General features: G+C 43.2%; 1 protein-coding gene across 7 annotated transcripts in view; it reads right to left on the bottom strand.

Moving 5' to 3' along the window:
* The window catches only part of DPF3 (double PHD fingers 3), a 167,264-nt gene that overhangs the window by 63,662 nt on the left and 90,962 nt on the right, over positions 1 to 12,640 (bottom strand). The window lies entirely within an intron of this gene.

Raw genomic sequence — 12,640 nt, 5'->3', positions numbered from 1 at the left:
TAACAAATATGAAGATCTGATCTCCTGAAGTAGAAAAGTAGCTTAGTACTATTTAGCACCTGGCACGGTTTCTACAGCAGAGCTTCAAGGAGCATTCTCCTACACCAGGGCATATTCCACACATGGGGAAGCAGAAATCTAGTGTGTGGGGTCAGTGCTGAGAACTTAAACTGAAAAAACAAAGGGAAGTGTCTTGAATTTTCATGTAATATTGACTAGATAAAATCTTCAGTTTGTTTTAAATGGGCCTGCACCAATGAAGAAACACCAGTCAGCCCAGCTATGAGTGCAGGATCTAGCCCGTAAAACAGGATGACCCCCAGCCGCTGCAGGAAGAGCCGCAGGCTGGCTCGGGGCAGGCCTGGGACAGAGCGGGTTTATGAGGAAGCTTGGTGCAACTTGCCGTATGAGTGAAGGAACAGAGCCTTATTCCCCTTCCGAATGCTGCCACTAGGTTATGAGGCAGTGCAGCAGACGGGCAAATACAGCATGTTAATTTTAGCAAGATGTTAAAATACACCTGGGGAAGAATTCGGTTTTAACTTGTAGATCCTGACCTCTACCCCCCTCACGCAGGGGTTCATTCAGAGCAGCCCCATGGCAGGGAGACATCATGAATGTCTCTTTACCTGATAATGCCAAGGTGTGGATTTCTCAAGTACTCCCTCCCTTCTAAAACGAATTCCTTCCTCTAGGCCAATAGATTTATAAAGTAATAACGTACAGGAGCGACGCTCACAAATCAGCATCTGGTGTCCTTATTTCATAGCTCTGTCCCCTTCTCATCTGTTAGGACTGTGTTGTGTTCCCCAGTCTGCCTGAAGCTCCTTGCATTTCTATGACCATGAGTTGTAAACTCCGCAGGGCAGAAATTCATGTGTTTATAAAGTTCCAAATCACTCCTGCAATCCAAATAATGAATGAACACTTCCACCTTGGACAGTAAAGTATAATCTGTTTCTTGGGGGCAATTGCATCCCAGGAATATGTTTTTTCTGTATACGAAAAACTCTAAGCCAGCAAATGATTCAGGGTCCCCGATCAGCGCTTCCCCAACATGCTTGCTCAAGTCTTCTGAAGTGAGAGAGCATTGCTCAGCCAATAACCACAGAAAATCCAGCAAAAATTCCAGCAAAAGCTATTCTATTCATGGGGGGAAAGGCTGACTACAAACCATGCAGAAAACCCAAACCACTGAGATTTTCAAAGGAAACTCCCAGGACAACCCACACAATGGGATGGGGTCAACTGTGAATTGATCCCCCTTCTCACCACAAGGAGGTCTATTCAATCAGGCCTCTGTTTTCAGCATTAAGCTCTGCGCACCCACCCCATTATGCCACCTTCCCCAACTTCTCCCTTACTTGAGCTATAAAAAAGGCCAAGAAGTCAACAGAGAATCATACAGATTGAATTTCCCTGTATGAACGCCTAGTACCTCCCTCCGGATGCTAAATCCAAACATTTCAATAGAAAGAAGGGATTTTAGACTTGATTTATGTCCAAATCCTGACACTTGAATCTAAAGCCACTAAGGAACCTCCGTAATCATCTCTGGCTGTGGGCTTGACTTGGTTTCAGAGTTCCATGCTTAGGTGCAAAAGGGCATTTGCTCTGTATTTAGAACCTTGTGGGACTGCAAAACCCAAGGGGTCCTCATACATTCAGCAAGAGAAGAAGCTTCAAGCAAGCTCAAGGGCATCGTAAGCAAACAAGTCTTCACTCTGACGTGCTATGCCTGTCTCTGGATACCAATATGCTCAGCAAACGAATGCATTAGAAAAGGGAATGAGCAAGGAAGGGGTGAGGGATAAGTAGAACGTATATGAAAGTAAAACTGCTTCCTGTTTGTTCCAGAGATATTGAACATTAAGTCAGAGGGAAAGGTAGGCTTTAAGGTCCAAAACTGGCAGCTGTCTTTAATAGACATATTTGTTTTGTGTGGCGCTGCTACTTCCCACCAGCAACACTCCAGGAGACTTTTCATCCAAAACTCTCAGAGCATTTTTTAATTATTAAATTTAACATCCCACTGACAAGGCGGTGTGAGGTAACACTTTTAGTCCCAGTTTACTGATGGGGAGATCAAGTCACTGAGAAGTTAAGTTAGCAAGCAGGAAATCTGGTGAAAAGAAACTCAGGGCAGCTGCCTCCCATCTGCCCGCTAAGCTGACTGCTATTCAACTCCTTCATTTTCTTCTCTGCCGGTAGCTTCTAGGAGTCCATTTTCACTCCTAAGTAGCTCTAGAAAGTGGGAAATGGCAGACGCTATCCTATCTGGAATGTAAAGTTTACAGTATAAAAACCTACAAAGGCCCAAAGACAACCTCTTAGTAATGAATTAAATCTTTGTAACTAATTCAATCCTTCCTGGAAGATGGCTAGTCTGTAAAGGATACAGTAATGAAGACAGGAAATTATGTTTCCAAACCACTCTTTCCTATTTAACTCTCCAGGATTTTCCCACAAGAGCTAGAAAAGTCTATTTTTCCCTTAGGCCGGTACCCTAAAGAAAACCGAGAAGCCAACTCAGTGCCTGAAATGTAGTTTTCATGTGAGAGATCAAGGCTTCCCCCAGACCACGGGAACTGCTCTTTGGAAGCAAGGTGGGGTCCCTTCCACCCACCGTCCTCCCTGTGAAGGCACCAGCCGGTGTTAGAAGCTTCAAACAAGGCCAGAGGGAGACTGTTCTAGGTCTGAGAAATTAAGCTGGGACCCCACGCTTGCCTCTGTTTGCTTTGATATTTGTTGTGCTATACTATGCAATCGCATCGGATGCTGCAGAAGAAAGTATAAAAGTCTTTCAGGGGAGAAAAGCAAAGAAAATAATCTACCCTAATATTATATTTCATCCTGATCTCTAACAGGTCAGGCCTGAAGGCTAATGCAGTTTCACTTCCAGTTATCCTAAATCTGGCTGTTCTGGAAACACAGAGAATAGCCCAGCTCTTTCTGAATTTTGATACACTTTTGCTCTCGGTGTTTTCCCACCTGAGTGAGTTCAACAGTTAAACTATGGTTTGAAAGAAGGAGTGTTTCACTTTACTTATTACTTGCCTGCTTGTTCTTGCTATGACACAGGGAAAACAGAAGTTCCTGACCAAACTTTTTTGTCATTTCTTTTTATTCCTCTCCTTTTGAGGATAAACTTTCACAATGTTTTCTATTACTCTGCTGTGGGAAGTTTTCCATATGACTTTGTCCTGTCAGACCTCTTTGAAGTTCCTTCAATAATCTTCCCAAAATGGACCGATATGGCACCTGATGTTATCAGATGAAGCTACATTCCTCATTTAAAGAAATACATTACAATATTCTTTATATTACCCCTCAGGCAGTGTCCCGTGTCTTAGCAGTGTCCAAGCTGCATACTAAGCAGAATTAGGAACCTTGTAACAGGGACAAGAACTTCAATAAGTGAAGTTTTCAACACACAGGTGACAAATTTACATGTCCATCCCACCAGCCATTCACCAAGCACATTCAGACCTCCCCAGGAAGGCCCGCACAGACCTCCCTGCCCACAATGGCTCTAAAAAACTTTGTTTTGTGTGCAAATCTTTGAGGTTTACAAGGTACTCCCTCTCTCCAACTTGTTCATGACTATATTACACAGCACGGGACCAAACACCAAACCTTGATGCACCAGCCGTTAGCCTTTTTCTATAATGAAAGCTCTTTGTTTCGTTTTGGTCTTTGTTTCATTTTTTATTCTAAAAGTTTCCATCCAAGACAATGCTTTGTTTCTCTTTGGAGGCCTCGTAGATACCAAAGGTCTTCAGAAAGTCTAAGTGAATTGTCAACCCTCTTATCTATTAGTCCTTCACATATCATGTAAACAATTTTAAGAAAGTAGTGAGATGTGCTCTTCCTTGGTGGGGGGGGGGGAAGTATTCAGAACCTCCTATATCATCATTTCCCAGGTGCTTTACTGCTTATACCTAATTACCCTTTCAATCAATTTCTCAAATGTTCATGTAGAATTTATGGGTCTTTAAATCCTTGAATCACATCCAAATCCTTTTTAAATATAGGTAATAACATTTGCTAGCCGCTAATTGTTCTGAATTCTTTCTATTGTAACTCCTAGTTTGTATCACAAGCTCTTTTTCAGACATTGCAATTTCAGAGAACATAATCTTTATTACAAGTAATAACTACTAGTAAAAGCACTATAACTAAAAGCTTACTATTTTATATAAAATTTTTAAGATGGTTTGTAGATAAATTTCCTTTTGGTTAATATTGCAAATGCAATAGCACCTGGTTAGTGTAGGAGGGACAGGAAATAGCAGAACCATACAAAATGGAAGTGTCAAATCAACTAAAATCATCAATGAAAAATAAATTGTTATTTAAGAATTCTTCCTGTTTTAATAAACCATGGTATTGTTGGTGCACAGCTAAATATTGTGCATATATTATAATTCAAATATGTGTGTGTGCATATAATTAAAATTTATGTTTCTTAACTTGGCAGAGCCCCTTTCATAGCGATTAAATTAACGTGGTTATTTCTGCTTACCAGCTCAGTGCAGCAACCTCTCTATTTATGAAGGTCCTTAGACCGCAGTGGTAGAATCTGAACGAGTACCCATGCCAGCATCATGCCTGTATCTGTTTTCTATTGAACTGCTGCCTCCAAAAGAAGCACATTTTCACAAATCCTACAAAATGGTGGGCTTTTTCAAGTTTTGATTCACCAAAATAGCTGCAAATTCCTGTCCTTTAATATGCTACATTTGGTTTACAACGCGTTGGGAGCTAAGCAACTTTTCAGTGTCTCTTTGAAACATAAATTAAAAACAACCATCCCTTTTTCTATACAGTGCAATGTATTTGTTTTACAATGGATCATTTCCATCTCCACAGTAGCAGCTGCCACCCAAGCCATCATCTCTGTGCACTCGTAAGCAGCTCCATTTCCAGTTCTAATTGGGAACAGAGATACTTATTGGGTGAGTTCCAGCATGATCTATCACGCCAGAGACAGCTACTATGCAAACCAAAGCAACCCAGCTTCCAAAAACCCTCTTAGACAAACACCGACTTTGCACATAGATTCTTGCGTTTTTGTTTCTTGGTGCTGGTTTTTTGGAACATAAAATGTGCCAGAGGAAACTGGCACATATATTAAGAGTCCATAAAGTGCTGTTTAAGATGGATGAATCCAAGGATATTACCTTAATAACCACTACCTCTTTAAAATCATATAGGTGGTCTAAAAAAGCCACCTAATTCACAGCAAACAGAACTACTGCTGAGTGAATGCAGTCACTAAGCTCATTAAGAGGATGTGGCAGGATGTGTCTGAAAGTGCAGTGCAGTGGCTCAGCAAGCAATTAAATCCCATGACAGTTTAAAATGAGAATCTATCAGTGTCACAAGAGTGTGAAGCCTCAGCATCTCTGCTGTTCCCACCCCCAGCGTTTTATTTATGATGGCGTATTGGGAACATGGGAAGTCAAAAAGATTATAATGAAATATGCCATATAAAAACCAGATTAAGCCTGCTCTTCTTTGGGGAAATATGCAGAGAGAGAAGCTGTCTGTTAGCTGTCGAGTTTGCAAAAGATACCATCTTTTGGGATGGTGCTCTCTGCCAGCAGACAGAGTGCCCCAGGGGAAATGGTGGTGAAAAACCCAGACAAGCAGCATCCATCCATCCATCATACGCTCATCTCCACATCTCCAAGGCACAAATATAGCGTTAGAGTGCAAAGGGTGGGGGCAGGGGGGATGGAATCCCTTAAGAAAGAAAGAGGAGACAATGCCTTACGTGAATAGCTGGATTTTGTAGCTTTTCTGTGCGTGCACAACCAGACTCTCCTTAGCTTGTTTGCTTGCTTGCTTGTTATGTTCATGGCCAGTACAGTGATTTGTTACCGTCCTTGGAATGGATGCATTCACAGCAGTGACCAGAACCAGGTATACTAAGGGCAGGGCTCCACAAGCTTTTCTTTCATAAGCATGCCTCTGCCAGCACAGAGCAGCACAGATCTTCACTCCTGCAGATCTGGATCTTCAAAACCCTTCTTTCGCTGCACCATCTCCTGCTACCCCAGGGGCTGATGCTCATGGTATTGCTGTTAGGCTTTAATCCTGACCTTCCATGGTCCCTGCTATCCCAGCCTATTCTCCCAACACTGCTGCAGTTCCGCAGCCATCCGTAGCAAATTTGGCAGTGCCAGTTCTACACTAACAACCATCTCCAACCCTAGTCCACAGGACCTCCTGCCAGCCCAGCCCTGGGTCTCCCCTGAGACCAGACTACTGATAACACAGACTCTCACAATGAGTCCATAAAGACAAACAAATGCCCCTAGAGACTAGTAAACATCAAATTCACTTTATTTTTAATCCAAGCCAGACACAATAAAGCCATGGCTGTACTGGAGATTGTGAGGCTACTCCAGCAATTCTTTGTCTCCCCCACCAATTCCACCCTCAAGCCTCACGGATATTATTGCACTCTCAAGGTAAACAGGGTCATGGTTTACAAGAATCCAGTCAAAGAGAATGATAAACCAGTTTTAGAAGCAAGACTACTTGAAAACAAGAGAGTATTTGTTTCCTCAGAACAAACCATTTTGTGTGGAAAAAATAGTTTGGAGGACTATCTGCCATTAAGTGAAAACTCCTCTTCAGGCTGGGCCCATGGGATCCTGTAAAGCTCTGAAATGAATCCTAGTAAACACTTGTTGCAAATTTTAGGCACCACTGAGGTTTCCTCTAGGAAGCACTGGGAGACTGAAAAAACCTAATGTCTCCCTAGCATCTCTTCCTGCAAAGTTGCTAGTATTGCGGTAAGGTTGGGGGGCAGCAGGAGGAGAAAGTGAAGGTATGGAAGAAGACAGAGGAAGCTATGATATGGGGAGACGGTACGCTTTCACTCTTCAGCCTGGGCGTAAACTGCGGAAAAATCAGAGGATAACTTTGAATTTTAAGACCAGGATCCAATGGAAAGCTTCCATCAGCCCCTAGCTAAAATACGTCCCAGGAGGCTACAACACAACAGGAGGGAGAAATAAGGCTGCAGGAAACAGCAGAGGCCCTCAAACATAAGGTTAAGCATTGTTTAGTTTAACCCATCATCAGAATGTGGACTTTACAAGCAGCTGTATTTCTTTGGCAGACTAGAATGCCTCTATAAAATCTCTCAATAAAAAAAAACAGCCCTCCTGTCGGTTGTCTCTTGGAAGTTCTTTACAGATTTATTTCTCAGCACAGATATAAATCATTGTCACATATAATATACTGTACCCGCTTCTCAAAGACTGCCAAATTACAATATCAGGCTAAATGCTGGATCAGGTAACTACCCTCAGGGCTCAAATCATAAAGGAATATCTCCATTCAATAACATTATTCTAGCACTCATTTGTGTTCTGGTCACTCTTGCATTTGCGTTCTAGATGGGCTCACACTGCACCAGAGGTTTTGCAACAGAGCAGCAGGCAACACTATAGGCAATATTGAGGGATGGAGGCTGGGTAACTCCAACAATTTAGAGAAAATTCCTGAGTACAAAGTCTATTCCTTTGGGCTTTGCATCACCCTAACAGAGCTTCTGGCCTCTTTGGAGTAAGAGAGTAATTCGGCCTATCTATCTGCAAGTGGTCATATAGATACACTCACACAGATGGATGGGCCTTTTGACCCATCAGAAGAACCGGAATCTGATTATTGTCCAGTAACCAGACAGCCACCAGCAAACACCAGTCACCCCCGCCGCTGCCTACTCTGCAAATGGTAACAGGGAGTGGACCTCCACTGCAATCAACTGTACTATTTCTATATGTGACAGCACTGAATACAACCACTCGTACCAAATGCAAACTCATCCATAAATCATGCGTAAAACCAGCCATGCTGTAACCTTGCTGCAAATTCTGTGAGATTCTGCATAGCTTCTCCTCTTCCTTATCGAGGACAGTGGAGGGGATACCTTCAGTAACAGATAAATCTCTGTAATGCAGTTATCTCTCAAATGCAGTGCACAAGCATCCCAATTAATTCAGTACGGGCCTAGCAGAGCCGGCACTAAGCCAGAGCTGATAAACCTGCCAAAGCCAAGCTGAGTCCTGCAATGATTCTTGGGAGCCTGCTCTGCACTTTCTTGTGCTCCGGACCGAGGGGGGTTATTTGCTTGAGTGCGGTGCTCAGCTCTGGCTGCCTCCACACGCGCACATGATGTGGCATGATGTGGCAACTCCCTTAATGAGGCCCTTCTAAAACCCAAAGCGCTGGGGAGCAGGCAGAGACACCCAGTCAGCTCTGAAGGCATCAGCAAAGATGCAGCAGGGCTTATTAGCACCGCTCAGCCAGATTACAGATGTCCCAGTCCTGATCCTGCATCTCCATCTGCAAAGCTCCCACTTGCGGGAAGATGGTGCTCTGCAACCCAGGCAGGCCACATTTGTGTGGCACGGTGTCTGAAGAAGTCAGCCACGCGAAAGCAGTGCTGGCTCAATAAATACCAAACCTGCATAAACGACTGAAGAACAGAAAGGCCACAGCAAAGTGGCGATGATTTTAGGATGGGATAGGGAACAATTATCCTAGAGGCTGCCCTTGGCATGGCTGCTGTCTCACCATGTGGTTTTGGGCCAAATTCTAACAAAGGTACCCTCTGCTTTTCCATCGTCTGTCAAATGGAGATAGTCTTCATCTATCCTCTGGGGTTTGGTAGGGCTTGTTTAATATTCATAAGCATTCAGGCATTCAATAAAATGCACCAAAAATGCAAGGTGTTCTTACAGTTTTTCACAAAGCCAGGTTTTTCCAGCCAAGAAAAAACTTGAAAAAGTGAGACTGTTTCCACAGATACCAGATTTCAATGGCCAATTCACAAATTCCAAGGAATGAGGATAATATTTACTCATACAGTAAGCTGCATCTGACACATGAAGCTATATAATTGAAAAATGTTATTATAAGAAGGAAGGCTTGTAATAGAAAATTGGCATGAGATGCTAGTAGGTATCCTTTCAGAAATGGGAAAGAACAAAGCAAATCATCTACTGAGATGCTCAGATCTCTTGCCACAAAAAGGTAAGAAATTCCAAGAGGCCTATAAAGCGTTTAGACAAAAAGGTGAACTCTAGAATTAATAACAGAATGGTAAACAGGAAGATTAATGGCACCAGAGAAAATGCAGATGGTGAAGCCCAGCCTGCAGGCTCAGCAAGACTCTGAACAGGGAGGGGGAAAAAGGCAAGGTGTAAACAAGGTGACCTTCAAAGCCACGGGAATGCCTGCCAACAGGCCAGCCAGAGGGCATCCCGAGACACAGATGTGCCATCTGGGGTAGGCTGTCTCATGACAACATGAACAAGATTTGTCTTCTGCAAAATTTGCAGGGAGGCAAAATGGGTAGCGGCAGAAAATATGACCATTCGTTCAAAAGGGGCACAATTAAATGCACAGGTTGGAAAAGGATGCTATCTGTTTTGTAGAGAAAATATGACAGAATTCCCTGAATATCCCCACTCAGAAAGGTCTTGTGCCCACTTATAAAGCCCGTACATGCAAGATGTGAGGGAGGATAAACTGGTTTTCATTAAACAAATATTTTCCTGAGGGTTTATACTTTAGGTTTATTGTTTAAAAAAAAAAAAAAATCCCTCAGCACAAACTGCAAAGCAGCCCTTTAAACCCATGATGGTATAAATTTTCCCCACCTTGGCATAAGTCTATTCACTCCAGATGGCACATTTGGGTTGGAAGCAGGTAAAGATTCCTCAGACATCTCTGTGTCCAATATCTGCTTTTACAGAGTTCCCTTGCTCCATCTCAGTGCTTAGTTGGGCCTTGAATCTCCTAATAAGCTTTGTGTATGCCTGGGAGATCTCAGTTCTTTGCCTACAGCAAAAAGTGGGAGAGAGAAATCTCCCACCACAGTTCTGCAGGGCAGCCTGGTTCTTTCAGACTTGATGTTTAGATCATTGAGGTCAACCAGGAAAATTAAAAAGTAAATGCAATCACATGGCTTTTTAAATACATCAATCAAACACCACAGTGGAGCATTGCTAAGGGGAACAATGCTATCTTGAAATAAGCCTTCTACAAAATAAGTCAAATATGTTCTGCTATGATATTCAGAGGCAAGAATTTTAGGGGAAAACAGAATAAGCAACCACATTACAGCTCACCATAGAAAAAAGCAGACCCTAGCCATGGGAGTCCAGTAGGGAGTGAATTCACACACCTCTTTTCCTTCCAGCTTGGCTCAAAGTACATCAAATCTGAGTATTTCAGGCAAAACTGGCCCATCTGAGTTCCGAGCTGAAATCGGTCAGTTCTGTGCTAAGTGTACAAGCAGACATATCTGAATGTTTTTTTTATTCTGATGGGCTGCATACCAACTGCAATGAAGATACTGGCGTGACCTCCAGTTTCACAGTAGGAATCACGAGTGCTGGATGGGCTGAGGCAGCTTGTGCAAAGCCTCTGCAGCCCCAGCACTGTTGCATCACGCAGGCTTGACTCAAGCGAGCTTGCGATTGCTGACAGGAGCTGCCATCACAGCTCTGGACGTCAGTACATACCTTTCTCCAGAAAGCCCCATCATGTGGCTCTGTTGATTGCTTTTTGAATAGAATAGGAATGGAGAGATGAAGTACACACCTGAAAACACTAAAGTGGTATTGAGGAAGGAATCAGGAAGACCATGAGAGGAAAACTGCAAGATGGAGGAAAGCTATTTTATTCCTTCTCCTTGCCTACTGCAGCTTAACTATGGCAGGCTTGTTCTGAAAACTGCCACAGCAAAGTCTGAAAAATGGAAGCTCTGGGCCTTGAATTATGTCTTTTCAATATCTCTCTCCTTTCTCCTCTCTGCTAACAGAGAAACGCTGTAAACTCCTAGATCCTGAAAATATACATTCTGGGCCCTTTCCTCACCTTACAAAACACAGTGAAAATAGATGATAATGGGGAAGAGGGAGAGATAGCTATGCAAGGGGAAAACAAAGTGAAATAGAGAATAGTTGCTCTTCTCTCCTTTCCCCCTGCTCAGCTTTCATTTCCCTTTGTTCATCTAACGTTGAGCCAAACTAAGCCAAAGGAGCTGCCGTGCTGGGCTACAAGATTGATGGCTGCAGGCAGACTCCACAGTGAAGAGACGGATGACTGGTCATTTCCCCCGATGCACTGAGAAACATCCATCCTTGCAGCCATGCTGAGCCCATTCGTGCTCCTTTTGAAAAGAGAGATAAACACGGGCAGCCGGAGGCACCTGAGTGTCCTTCTCCCTTAGAAGGACACAGTTATACTCCTCTGGGTTCCTTGAGAAGGTCGCTCTGTCCATCCCTGAACATCTGGCTGTGGGATTTGCTAACTCTCTCCCTCCCCCAGCAATCATCCATCTATTAGAGCACAGTGCAGGTCGGAAGAAAACGGTGAAGAGAATGGTGTGACAACCTCATCAATCTACAGCTACACGCTTGGCTATTTAGTTTTCTTTACGCTGTTCCTAAATGGGGGGGGGGGGAACGGGGACGGGGGGGGAAGAATTGCTACTGGTATGAAAGAGTGAATTGTGGAAATGGCAACAGGGATTGGAGTAAGTCCTTATGACTATTAAAATGTTGTGCATGTACTAAAGCAGTGGGGAACTAATTAAGATTCAGGATTGAAAGGCAAAACAAAAAAGTTGGATGCACTCTGGTTCCATCTGTAGCACTTGCTGAGAGTTCAGATGTACTTGGGGCATCATCCTTAGCAGAGAGAGGTTATTTTTTGTTGTTTTGCCCATTCAGATATTAACAGAAAGGTCCCAGGAAGGATATACTGTAAGTATACTTATAGTGCCAACCCTGGTATAGCAGCTTCAGAGGCACAAAGCACTTAATCCTGACTTCTTCCTATTTAGTTAATAGTGTCTTTGTTTGCTGATACTGTCCTGGTCTATAGCATTGCTCACAGATACAGCCTCTGTGTTTCCCATTCTCCTGCCGTGCTGCTACCTCACTTCGGCAATGAGCATTACATGGCAGATGTACCCATAGCATCATTTACAAATACAGCATCACTCCAGAAATTCCTATAACTATGAACCTCACTTTGTCAGAGTAGCACATATCTGTAACTGTGTCATTCACGGACGTTGCACCAAGGAAATCATGAGAAGATAAAAGCATTCGCCATCTCTCAAAAACACAAAGAAATGAGTCACTGGATTAAAGTGTTTGAATGTAGTTTTAGCACTCTAACTGTCTAAGCCAGCTTTGAAAATTGGTCTTTTATTCCCATCATGCAATGCTGTTTATTTTAGGCCAACAACAAAAGGATTTTCACTACAGCTCTGTAGGACATGCATAGGATATTAATCATGACCATATGTGTTCCTAAGACATCAACCCCATACTTCCCGAGGGCAATCACGTGCATTCAGAAGCACATCATTTCCATCAAGAGGAGTAAAGTTTTCATCCATTCTCCTACATCAAGAACCATAGCTTTAGCTGATGGAAATTGCTGCTCGCTGTAGTCTTTAATGGAGCTGTACCAGCCTACAACAGCTAAGGTCCTGGCCCTAAACTACCTTGTTTGTTTAAGGGGAGCCATGCTCCAAGTGCATCCTAGGTGAGATCTCTGGTCTGGAAGACATCGCACAGAAAAAACATATCCGTCTATT

This window comes from Grus americana, chromosome 5 (genome assembly GCF_028858705.1).
Source record: "Grus americana isolate bGruAme1 chromosome 5, bGruAme1.mat, whole genome shotgun sequence".
In the NCBI taxonomy this organism is placed as follows: Eukaryota; Metazoa; Chordata; class Aves; order Gruiformes; family Gruidae; genus Grus; species Grus americana.
The sequence above is the reverse complement of the archived record's forward strand: the minus strand, read 5'-3'. Positions and strand labels throughout refer to the sequence as shown.